Consider the following 12,667-nt stretch of genomic DNA (forward strand, 5'->3'; position numbering starts at 1 on the left):
CCAGAAGTTATTAGACAGGATGCGGTGGGGGGGGGGGGTGTCGAGACTTTTTCCCATCATGCAACTGCACGGTGCTGCTGCTCCTCCCCTACTCGCTCACCCCCAGCTTGCTCTGGGATCCTGCTGCCCAGAGACGTCCCGAAATGAGGCCGCTTCTGAAGTGGGGTCAACATGGAGGCTGTTTATGCAGGGAGCCCTGGCCGGGTGCTGAGATGCAGCTGATTCGAGTGGCTCTTTATACCGGTTTTCAGTCCATCCAGAAATAAAGGTACCTCTGGGGTGGGGAGCAGGGGCTATTTATGCAGGGATCCCTTGCCCAGTTTTGTGATGCAGCTGATTCTGGGGTGCTGGGGGGGGGCCTTTATTCAGGGATCCCTTGCCAGGCATTGAGATGCAGCTGATTCTGGGGCAGGGCACCAGAGATGTTTATACAGGGTCCCTTGTCCCATAATGATATGCAGCTGCCTCCAGGGTGAGCTGCAGGGGCTGTTTATACAGAGATCCTTTGTCCTCTGTTCAGTTGCGGCCATCTCTGGGGTGGGGCATGCCAGCTGTTTATACCTTGCATGGTGCAGAGATGCAGCTGATTCTGGGGTGGGGGTGTGGAGGCTGTTTAAGCAGAGATTCTTCAGCCTGGGGTTAAGATGCAGCCACTCTGGGATGCTAGGGGCAACCCCGGGCACCGTTGCACTGACTCCAGCACTTGTGTTTGTATTGGCAGTATATGGCCAGAAGACATCTCCACTCCTCCCCCAGGTCTCTCTGGGGACTAAGGGCTGGAGTGGTGCCAACTGCTCCCAGCCACTGTGATTAGGAATAAAACCATCCCTACAATTAATAGCAGCTGGACAGTGCTGCGGCTGAGCCATCCCAGCCTCAGGGACTAGCATAGACTAGGCTGGGGGGTCAGGGCATCATGAGTGCAGGGGCTGCCTCTGACGCCCTACCTCTCCCCCACTGGCTGATTGCAGACCCAGGGCAGCACCGGGTGCCCAGTTCAGATCCCTGGCTCCCCAGCACCATGGCTCAGTGGCTGTCGCTAGCTCTGGAGCTCTCCTCACATTGATGGGGTCTCTCCATCGTCGCAAAGGGGGGCTACTGGGAGACTAAATGATCTGCCCTCATGCCCCCTCCTCTATGCAGACATTGATAGGGTTTCTGCCCCCACAGGCTGGCTCTGTCCTACAGCCAGCACATTAGCGGGGTCTCTCCCCAGCGCAGGGGGCTGTTACAAGATAGGATGCTCATATAGGGTAATGTTTAAGAATGCAGAGAACTGTACGGTCAGTAATTGCTTAATGAGAAAGGACTGTAGATGTGGTGGAAGGAATAAAACCAGACTGTCGTGCTACCTTAGCTCTTTCTCTTATGCTCTTATCTTGGTGTCAGGAGCTAGCTCCTGCAGGTACCTGAGATTCAAAACTAAGAATATTGCAGAAAAACAAAACTCAAAGAGGAAACAATAATTAGACTTGTCAGGACTGAATTTTCTTTTTTTCTAATTTCACTGGATAATATCCGCTTATTTTAAAGCTTCTTTTTATATATATATATATATATATATATATATATATATATATATATATATATATATATATTTGTCGATTTAAGTTTCCACATTTGCCCAAATGTGTGGGTTTTAAACATTTTTTTTCTATTTTTATCAGTTTACATTTCTGCAATTTCAGGAAATTGCATGCGTGTGTCAGATAATACTTAGTTAATGACGACGTTGAAATTCAAAAAAATTAAAGTTTTGTAACTATTAAAACACAAATTGGCAATGTCACATGTCAAAATATACCATGTAAATATTCTTACATTGAATTCTAAGTAATTCTCCAGCAGCATTTTTTCTTATTTTGCTTATCTGTAAATTTCAGTTATAACTGGTGGCAATCATTTTCCATCCCTTTGTGTGTGTTGGGAGAAATTGACGTTTACTGACATTTACCAATAAAACTCTCATCCTCCCAAGCCTAACAAAAATCCTGGTCACCTGCCAGATCCCTGTCCATGAACAAGCAGACACACAAAGAGATGTGTTCAGCCACTGGACATTCTTTAGATCACAACGGGAAAACTACAAAATTACAACGGGGCTGGATAAAAAGGAAAACAAAATAAAAAGCAGCCACACTTTTAGCTGTAATGATCAAGGGCTGCCACATGCTCCAGCAGCATCCAGATTATGTCAGCAGCAGACCAAGTTGACCCACGTAAAATCCTACAAGCACTCCAAACGCACTTCTAACCTACAAGAACAATGTCACACACCAAAGATATCTTTTCAACAAGGGTAATCAAGATTTCAATGGCAAAAGAACTACATTCAGGCTGAGTTAAGCCAGCTTGGTTGTATACCCTTTCAGAATGCTGAGTTGAGCAAAATTCAGACTTCTGAAAACCAGGAAATGAAGAGTTAAGGTTGCCAGTATAACCTTAATTCTGCCCTTTTCCAGCTGGGCAACTTTATTTTTTCCTTTTTGTCTCATAGACTCATAGACTCTAGCACTGGAAGGGACCTTGAGAGGTCATCGAGTCCAGTCCCCTGCCCTCATGGCAGGACCAAATACTGTCTAGACCATCCCTAACAGACATTTATCTAACCTACTCTTAAATATCTCCAGAGATGGAGATTCCACAACCTCCCTAGGCAATTTATTCCAGTGTTTAACTACCCTGACAATTAGGAGCTTTTTCCTAATGTCCAACCTAAATCTCCCTTGCTGCAGTTTAAGCCCATTGCTTCTTGTTCTATCATTGGAGGCTAAGGTGAACAAGTTTTCTCCCTCCTCCTGATGACACCCTTTTAGATACCTGAAAACTGCTATCAGGTCCCCTCTCAGTCTTCTCTTTTCCAAACTAAACAAACCCAATTCCTTCAGCCTTCCTTCATAGGTCATGTTCTCAGGACCTTTAATCATTCTTGTTGCTCTTCTCTGGACCCTCTCCAATTTCTCCACATCTTTCTTTGTCCTTTAATAGTGTCATATAGAATCCTGTGAATGTGTGGTAAAAGGAGCTTTTACATTTCAGCAATTATGGTGTTGGCCAAGTAAAAAGGTATACCTGTAACATGGTATATTAGGGCATTGCTAAAAGAATGCAGAGCTGGTTAGCCTGTCTGCTAACTATTCTACTGTGTTCACAGTAACCCTCCCCATAAAATAAAAATTCTAACAGAGACAACTTGAGTTGCTAAATCTTTATTGCACAGGTTTACAAAGGTTGGGACTACAATAATTAGTGCCAGGTGTTCACCAGAGGCATGACATCAGCACAAATTGCATTTCCTTGTTTTCAGAAGTTTGAGTTTTGCTCAATTCAGCATTCTGCAAGGGTCCGACATACCACCAAGCAAGCATGACTCTGCGTTAATGTCTTTTTCTGTCACTGAATTTCCTACTTTTTTGAACAGGAGAAGATATTGTTTCGGTAGGAGTTAGTAGTCATTTAGGCAGTTGTACATATTGTGTCCTGCAATTTGCATACCCAGCCAGCCAGCCAGCCCCTCAGTACACATCAGCTAGGCCCCTCTCTAGCACTTCTTTGGCACACCTCCCCAGCTATATCCCTGGCCCACGGTTTTCCCCACTCCAACCTAGCTTCCTCCACACTACTGTTTCCAGGCTCCCCTCCCTGCCCAGCCCACAGCAAGGAGGGAATGTATCTCCTTGGACTCCTCACTCCCTGATATACAATGTTTCTATTGCCATTACTTATCCCCTCTGATAACCCAACTCACATGCCGTGCCTGGAATGAAGGACAGCTCTGTTACAGTGCAGTGGTGTTCCTGGTTGTGCTTCAGAATGGTTGAAAGGTGGAGTTTGTAGCCGGGTCGGTGAGAGAAATCACAGACAGGGTTTCTGTTCCAAAATATTGACAGTTTTATGGTTGAGAGAGAGATTCTCTGTTCCCTGCCCAATAGATGGACTCCATCTCTGACAAACACTGTAGGGTCAGAGCTCATAATGTTTCTGTGACAAACCCTACACCTTGTCCAGTCAGCCATGAACTCTCTCATTTCCCTGTTAATGTTCTTCCAACACTTAGTAATGGCTGCCATATTGTGACTGTCAGAATTATGCAGACAATCAGGGCTTGTCTACCCTTGCAGTGCTGCAGTGGCCCAGCTGCATTGCCGCAACTGTAGCACTTACTGAGGATGCTACCTATGCCAACAGGAAAGCTTCTCCTATCAGTGTAGGTTCTCCGCGTTGCCGAGAAGCATTAGCTATGTCAACAGGAGAAACGCTTTCTACACTGCGGGTTAGGTTTCCATACTGCTGAGTGATGTAGTAATACCAACATAAATTGGTAGTGTAGACGAAGCCTTAGCCAAACTGTCAGAGGTCCTGGATGCAAATCTCCAATGCAGACCAAATCTGCTTTCATCCATTGAATGAGGATAAGGCCCAGATCATTTCTACCTGAGTGAATCAGCACAATGTCTGGTAGATCACAATCTTTTAAGTCATTAGTTAGACTTTGTCTACGCTACAAAGTTTTGTCGGCAAAAGCTGCTTTTTGCTGACAAAACAGGGAAGGTGCACATGCTGCAAAGCTACTTTTGGTGGCAAAACTCTGCTGTTTTGCCAACAAAATAAAACCACCTCAACGAGAGCATAAAACTTTATGTTTAAGTTAAAGTAACAAAGCCTCCGTGTAGACACTGCTGTTTATTTTGTCAACAGAACTGGCTTCCGGAATTGGCCTGTATCCCACAATGCCTGCAGACACCGCTCTGCTCTCTGTTTTGATCCCTGCTGCCTGGCAGGCATCATGTGCCCCTCCCCTTTCATAGCTCCGGGAAGTAGCTGACAGCTGAGTGTGCTGCTCCCTTTAGGGGACAAAGAGCAAATCATTCATGTGGAATGCTTGTTCTGCCTGCACTAGGTAGGAAGGGGCAGGCAGACTGCGGCTGCGGGGATTGGGGGAGGGAGACTGCTATGCTGCTTTGCCATGGAGAGCTCACAGAGCTGCTCAGGATGCCGCTCCCAGCAGCTGACGAGGCTGTGTGGGAGAACTCAGAGGGAATCACAGAACTGCAGGCAGAGTGGACTCAGCCAGGGGCTGATGTGGGGGGTCATCCCCCTCCGTCTGCCTCAGGATAGGTCAGTCAGCCTGCTGTCTCCCCTGCCCCAGACACACCACTCTCCTCTCTCCCCCCACTTTCATTGAAAAAGCGACTGACAAAATCATGCATCATGTACCTGCCCCATGAGGCATTGCGAGCAACAAACCCTTCCCAAAGTACCCTGCGCCAGTTGTGTAGTGGGATAGCTACCCACAGTACACTGCTCTCTGTGTCGATGCAAGAGCTGTTAGTGTGGATGCGCTCTGCCGACACAAGGAGCTAGTGTGGACACGCAACGGTGGTTTTAATGAAAACGCTTTAATTAAGGTGGCATAACTTTTACCGACAAAACTTTGTAGTGTAGTCAAGGCCTTAGATGGTGCAGAGTGGGCAAAAGAGGATGGGAACGCAGGCCACCTCTGGCCACCCAAATCTGCCTGTAGTCAGCAACCCTTGTGTCACAGTGCACTCCTTGCTCTCCCAAAAACTTCTGCAACTTCCTGGGCCAGGGATCGCCCAGTATTCACATGTTGGCAACCCTGGCAGCACACACATTTCTGTTCCACCCGATATAACAAAAAATTTGATTAGACCGCCTGCTGACTATTCTGCTGTGTTCACAGTAAACCTCCCCATAAAATAAAAGCATGTTATATTATAACAGAGACAACTTGAATTATTAGGTCTTTACCGCACAGTTGTATAAATCTTGGTTTATTGAAAACCTATGAAGGGACAGAGCTCCCTCCTGGAGAGAGAGAGAGACGTAGCTGGAATTGAATCTTTGATAGGGGATGAACAAGAAGGGACATGATCAAAGTCTATAAAACATTGACTAGTCTAGAAAAGAGATCTGGGAGAAAGGTGGTTCTGTTCTCCCTGTCCTATAATGCAAGAGTGAAGGGAAACACTATGAAAATAAAAGTTGGGAAATTCAAAACAGATCAAAGTAAATACTTTTCCACACAGCACATAATTATCCTGTGGAATTCACTGCCACAGGATTCCACTGAGAGCAAGAACTTAGCAAGATTCAAAGAGTGACTGGGCATTTCTATGGATGACAAGAATATCCAGAGCTAGAGTAATTAATGCAAAAAATGCCTGGCAACCTCTCCTGCTTAAGTGCTCAGGGGAGCAGATTATCCCCCATCTGCTACTGCTGGGTTCTTATATCTTCCTCTGCAGCGTCTGGTATTGGAGATGGGATACTGGACTGGATGGAACTTGGCTCTGACCCAGTCTGACTATGCCTATATTACTGTGACTCTGCCTGTTGCTACCTGCACCAGGAAGTCAAAGTGCCATCCTAGGGGGGAAATACTGGGTGCTAAAAGGCTCTTTAATCTAGCGGAGAAAAGCAGAACAAGAACCGATGGCTGGGAGCTGAAGCCAGGCAAAGTTAAATGAGAGACTAGGCACATGTTTGTCACCGTGAGGGTCATTAACCACTGGAACAAACTCCCAAGGGAAGTGATGGATTCTTCATCTCCTGATGTTTTCAGATCCTGACTGGGGGTTTTCCTGGGTGACGCTTTAACTGAACACAAGTTACTGGGCTCGATACAGTGGGAACTGGATGGAATTTAGTGGTCTGTGCTATACAGAGGTGCGCTGCACATCATGTCATAATATAATTCCCCATTCTGGACCTTAGCGTCCAAAATATGAGTATTAGCATGAATTCCCCTAAGCTTAATTACCAGCTTAGATCTGATAGGCTGCCACCAATCAGGACTTAGAGTAGAGCGCCTGATCGACTCTAGTCTCCCCCAAAAACCTTCCCTTGGGGTCCCAAGACCCAAATTCCCTGAGTCTCACAACAAAGGGGAATAAACCATTTCCTTCCCCCTCCCTCCTTCATTCCCAGTTCCTTCCCGCCCTGGAAACACTAGGAGATCACCTGATTCAACTCCGTGAATCTAACACAAAGAGGAACTTTACCATTCCCTCCCTCAGGCAATATAGACTCAAGCTTCTTTGAGCCTTAACTAGGAGAAAACACTCAAAAGGTCTTAAAGCAAAGCTTTTAATAACAAAAGAAAGAAAAAAGTAACAGGTTTATCTCTGCACTTTAGATGATAAAAAGTTACAGGGTCTTTCAACCTATAAACAATAGAAAGAAACTTTCTCCAGCAGAAACACAATTTAAGCTACTTCCAGCAAGTACACATATGCAAATGAAAAAGAAAACAAATTAAAAGGCTATGACCGCCTTTTCTACTTACAATTCTGAACAGATAAGAGACTGTAGCAGGGAGATTGGCAGAAACCTGGTTACATGTCTAGCCCCGTCCAGGACTCAGAGAGAACAAAGCCAAACCCAAAACCCACAAACAAAGGCTTCCTTCCCACGAGATTTTAAACTATCTTGTCTCCTGATTGGTCCTCTGGTCAGGTGTTTGGAGTCCCTGTTTGTTAACCCTTTACAGGTAAGAGAGACATTAACCCTTAACTATCTGTTTATGACAAGAGGGTCAGACCAATGATCTAATGGTCCCTCCCGGCTTTAATTCTACAAGTCTATGAATACTCAGTCACCGGAGACAGCTGATTCAATTGTCCATGGGACAGGGTTATATTCAGGTCTCTGTGTGACCCTTGCTCCACAGCAGTCAGTGGGGGGTTCCCACTGAGACACTCTCACCAACCCAAAGTGATCACCAACCAGGAGTCTGACTAAAAAAAGAAAAGGAGAGTAAACTAAAAATACACTTTGGGTTCTTTGTATTAGTTTTCTGGTTACTGAGCCAGTGTCTCTGCATTGGTCCTACCCAGAACAACTCCCTCTCAGAGCAATTGTCTCAGGCTCCCTGCAGATGCAGGCAGGTGTTGCTGCATTAGTTACGCTAGGGGCTGTTTGCCCCAGAGATCAGCCCATAGCACACACCTAAGAGCCCCTCTCTCTCATGTGGAGCAGAGAACCCGTCAGTCCCTGGAGCATGGGGGCCATTTTTCTCTCAGCTCAATCCTTGGCTGCCACCCACTAGAGACCCCCTGCTCACGCTGGGAAGTGACCCTGCTCATGTGCTGGTTGTGGGACAGAGCCAGCGTGTGGGGGAAGAGACCCCATCAATGTCCCACTAGTGGGGCAGTTCATTCAGTCCCCAATAGCCCCCCTTTGTGGTGGTGGAGAGACCCCATCAATGTGGGAAGAGCTCCAGAGCCAGCAATGGCTGTTGAGTTTTGGCACCAAGGAGCCAAGAATCTGCACTGGGAACCTAGCATTATCCTGGCCCTGCAGGAAGTTGATGGGGAAGATGGAGTGTCAGGGGCAGCCCCTGCATCTATGAGGACCTGACCCTCTAGTCCCATCTAAGTCAGGCCCTGCATCTGAGATGGCTCAGTCCCAGCTCTGCCCAGCTGCTGTTGATTGTCGGGGTGGTTTTATTCCTAAACATAATGATTGGGGGAAGCCAGCAGCTCTCCAGAGTCCACTTCCCAGGGATCCCTGGTCCCCAACCACATCTCACCTGCTGGGGGCAGTTGGGTGCTGGCTATTCACCGTGGCAGGTGGGTGGAGATGCCTCCTAGTCAGACACGCCCAATGTGGACACAAGCTGTGGGTGCTGGTGTCATAACTTTAGTCCCAGATTTGGACCTTAGCGTCCAAAATATGGGGGTTAGCATGAAAACCTCCAAGCTTAGTTACCAGCTTGGACCTGGTACTTGCTGCCACCACCCAAAAAATTAGAGTGTTTTGGGGCACTCTGGTCCCCCTGAAAAACCTTCCCTGGGGACCCCAAGACCCAAATCCCTTGAGTCTCACAACAAAGGGAAATAATCCTTTTTCCCTTCCCCCCTCCAGGTGCTCCTGGAGAGATACACAGACACAAGCTCTGTGAATCCAAACAGAGTGACTCCCCCTCTCCGTTCCCGGTCCTGGAAACAAAAAGGACTTTCCTATTCCCCCAGAGGGAATGCAAAATTAGGCTAGCCAATTCAACACACACCGATCTCCCCTGATTTCTTCCTCCCACCAATTCCCTGGTGAGTACAGATTCAATTTCCCTGAAGTAAAGAAAAACTCCAACAGGTCTTAAAAGAAAGCTTTATATAAAAAGAAAGAAAAATACATACAAATGGTCTCTCTGTATTAAGATGACACAACACAGGGCAATTGCTTAAAAGAATATTGAATAGACAGCCTTATTCAAAAAGAATACAAATTAAAGCACTCCAGCACTTATATTCATGCAAATACCAAAGAAAAGAAACCATATAACTTACTATCTGATCTCTTTGTCCTTACACTTAGAAACAGAAGATTAGAAAACAGAACTACTTCTCCAAAGCTCAGAGAAAGCAGGCAGCCAGAAAACAAAGACCTCAGACACAAAATTCCCTCCACCCAAAGTTGAAAAAATCCGGTTTCCTGATTGGTCCTCTGGTCAGGTGCTTCAGGTGAAAGAGACATTAAGTTAGCTATCTGTTTATGACACGCCCCCCAAATTGCAGACAGTGGGGAAGCTCACTGGCGGCGATTTCCTTCTAGAACTTGAAAATAAACAGATTAATACAACACATGCACCTTTACATATACCCCTAAGTATATAACTAACAGACGTCTACATTTTAAGAACACTTTTTAACTACTGAATTCTGGGAAACTCTCACGGGAGAGAGCATCAGCAACTTTGTTAGAAGCTCCTGTGATGTGTTGAATTTCAAAATCAAAATCTTGGAGAGCTAAACTCCAACGAAGAAGTTTCTTGTTGTTTCCCTTGGCAGTAGGAAGCCACTTTAGTGCAGCATGGTCAGTTTGTAGTTTGAACCGCCGTCCCCAAACATATGGGCGTAGCTTTTCCAGGGCGTACACAATGGCATAGCATTCCTTTTCACTGACTGACCAGTGACTTTCCCTCTCAGACAGTTTCTTGCTGAGAAACACGACAGGATGGAAGTTGTGATCTGTTGCTTCCTGCATGAGCACTGCTCCTATACCACGCTCAGATGCATCTGTGGTTACTATGAATGGCTTGTCAAAGTCCGGGGCCCTGAGCACAGGGTCAGACATGAGCATTGCCTTAAGCTGGGTAAAGGCCTTTTGACACTCATCAGTCCACTTAACGGCATTTGGCTGGGTCTTTTTGGTCAGGTCGGTCAATGGGGCAGCGATTTGGCTGTAGTGTGGTACAAATAGCCTGTAGTATCCGGCCAAGCCTAAGAAGGATTGGACCTGTTTCTTTGACCTTGGGACAGGCCACTTTTGGATAGCATCCACCTTGGCCTGTAGGGGGTTTATGGTTCCTCGACCCACCTGGTGCCCCAGGTAAGTCACTCTGTTTTGGCCTATTTGACACTTTTTGGCCTTAACAGTTAGTCCTGCCTGCCTGATGCGCTCAAAGACTTTTTCCAGGTGTAGTAGGTGTTCGGGCCAGGAGTCTGAAAAAATGGCCACATCATCGAGGTAGGCAACTGCAAATTCTCCCAGTCCAGCTAGTAGACCATCTACCAGCCTCTGGAAGGTGGCGGGTGCATTTCGAAGGCCGAAAGGAAGGACATTGAATTCATACACCCCCGCATGGGTGATGAATGCTGACCTCTCCTTGGCAGGTTCATCTAGCGGTACTTGCCAGTACCCCTTGGTTAAGTCTATTGTAGAGATGAACTGGGCACGTCCCAACTTCTCCAATAGCTTATCAGTGCGTGGCATTGGATAGTTGTCCGGACGAGTTACAGCATTTAGCTTACGGTAGTCCACGCAAAAGCGTATTTCCCCATCTGGTTTGGGTACCAGAACCACTGGAGATGCCCATGCACTGGTAGATGGGCGGATTATACCCATCTGTAGCATGTTCTGGATCTCCCGTTCTATAGCAGTTTGGGCATGAGGAGACACCCGGTAGGGTGGGGTTCTGATTGGGTGAGCATTACCTGTATCAATGGAGTGGTATGCCCGTTCAGTCCGTCCTGGGGTGGCTGAGAACAATGGGGCGAAGATAGTGCACAGCTCCTTGATTTGTCACCACTGCAGACGTTCCAGGGTGGTTGAGAGGTTCACCTCTTCCACGCCACCGTCTTTTTTCCCGTCGTAGTAGACACCGTCAGGCCACTCAGCATCATCTCCCTGGACTGTAAACTGACAAACCTGTAAATCTCTGGAATAGAAAGGCTTGAGAGAATTAACATGGTACACTTTAGGCTTTAGTGAGGAATTGGGAAATGCTATGAGGTAGTTTACAGTTCCCAGGCGCTCTTGGACCGTGAATGGCCCTTCCCATGATGCTTCCATCTTATGGGCCTGTTGCGCCTTCAAGACCATAACCTGGTCTCCTACCTTGAAAGAACGTTCTCTGGCATGTCTGTCATACCAGGCCTTTTGCTCTTCCTGAGCATTCTTTAGGTTCTCTCTAGCAAGGGCTAAAGAGTGTCGGAGGGTGCTTTGTAGGTTGCTTACAAAGTCCAGAATGTTAGTTCCTGGAGAAGGCGTAAACCCCTCCCATTGCTGCTTCACCAACTGTAATGGCCCCTTAACCTCGTGACCATACACAAGTTCAAATGGTGAAAACCCTAAACTGGGATGTGGTACAGCCCTGTAGGCAAACAGCAACTGCTGCAACACTAGGTCCCAATTATTGGAGAATTCGTTGATGAATTTTCGTATTATGGCCCCCAAAGTTCCATTGAACCTTTCCACCAGGCCATTGGTTTGATGGTGGTACGGGGTGGCAACCAAGTGATTCACCCCATGAGTTTCCCACAGTTTTTCCATGGTCCCTGCCAGGAAATTAGACCCTGAATCTGTAAGGATGTCAGAGGGCCAACCTACCCTGGCAAAGATGTCTGTTAGGGCCAGGCACACAGTGTTAGCTCTGGTGTTGCCTAGAGCTACTGCTTCTGGCCATCGGGTAGCAAAGTCCACTAAAGTCAGTACGTACTGCTTTCCTCTGGGCGTCTTTTTTGGGAAAGGGCCCAGAATATCCACAGCTACTCGCTGAAATGGGACCTCAATTATGGGGAGTGGCTGGAGAGGGGCCTTGACCTGGTCTTGAGGCTTTCCCACTCTTTGGCATACCTCACAAGACCGGACATACTTGGAAACATCCTTGCCCATCCCCTCCCAGTGGAAGGACTTCCCCAACCGGTCCTTGGTTCTGTTCACCCCAGCATGGCCACTGGGATGATCATGGGCTAAGCTTAAGAGCTTCCCCCGGTACTTAGTTGGAACCACCAACTTTTTTTGCGGCTGCCATTCTTCCCGGTGTCCACCAGAAAGAATTTCCTTGTATAAAAGTCCTTGGTCTATAACAAACCGGGATCGATTAGAAGAGCTGAGAGGCGGTGGGGTGCTCCGTGCCGCCGCCCAAGCTTTCTGAAGGCTGCCATCCGCTTCCTGCTCAGCCTGGAACTGTTCCCTTGAGGCTGGGGTCACCAGTTCTTCCTCAGACTGTGGACTTGGGCTTGGTCCCTCTGGAAGCGATGTAGGTGATGGGGTTGTTTCCGTTGCTGGTGAACCGCTCTCCGCTGGTGCACCTGAGGGTATTTCAGGCTCTGGCTGAGCCTTTTGGGTATGGCTGTCTGTTGCTTCTGCCAGTTCTGGCTCGCTGGCGCCCTCTGGCGTTGAGTTTGAAGATGTGGTTGCA

The 12,667-nt window shown here is 47.3% G+C and overlaps 1 protein-coding gene across 1 annotated transcript in view; it reads left to right on the forward strand.

Annotated features, from left to right (window-relative positions):
- The first annotated feature begins 36 nt into the window (after positions 1–36).
- Positions 37–12,667, forward strand: part of LOC115651395 — a 35,451-nt gene continuing 22,820 nt past the window's right edge. The window contains exon 1 of the mRNA XM_030562326.1: positions 37–268. The gene's annotated coding sequence lies outside the window, so the exon portion shown is untranslated. The remainder of the gene's footprint in view (positions 269–12,667) is intronic.

The sequence above is a fragment of the Gopherus evgoodei genome, chromosome 4 (genome assembly GCF_007399415.2).
Source record: "Gopherus evgoodei ecotype Sinaloan lineage chromosome 4, rGopEvg1_v1.p, whole genome shotgun sequence".
NCBI classification, from domain to species: Eukaryota; Metazoa; Chordata; order Testudines; family Testudinidae; genus Gopherus; species Gopherus evgoodei.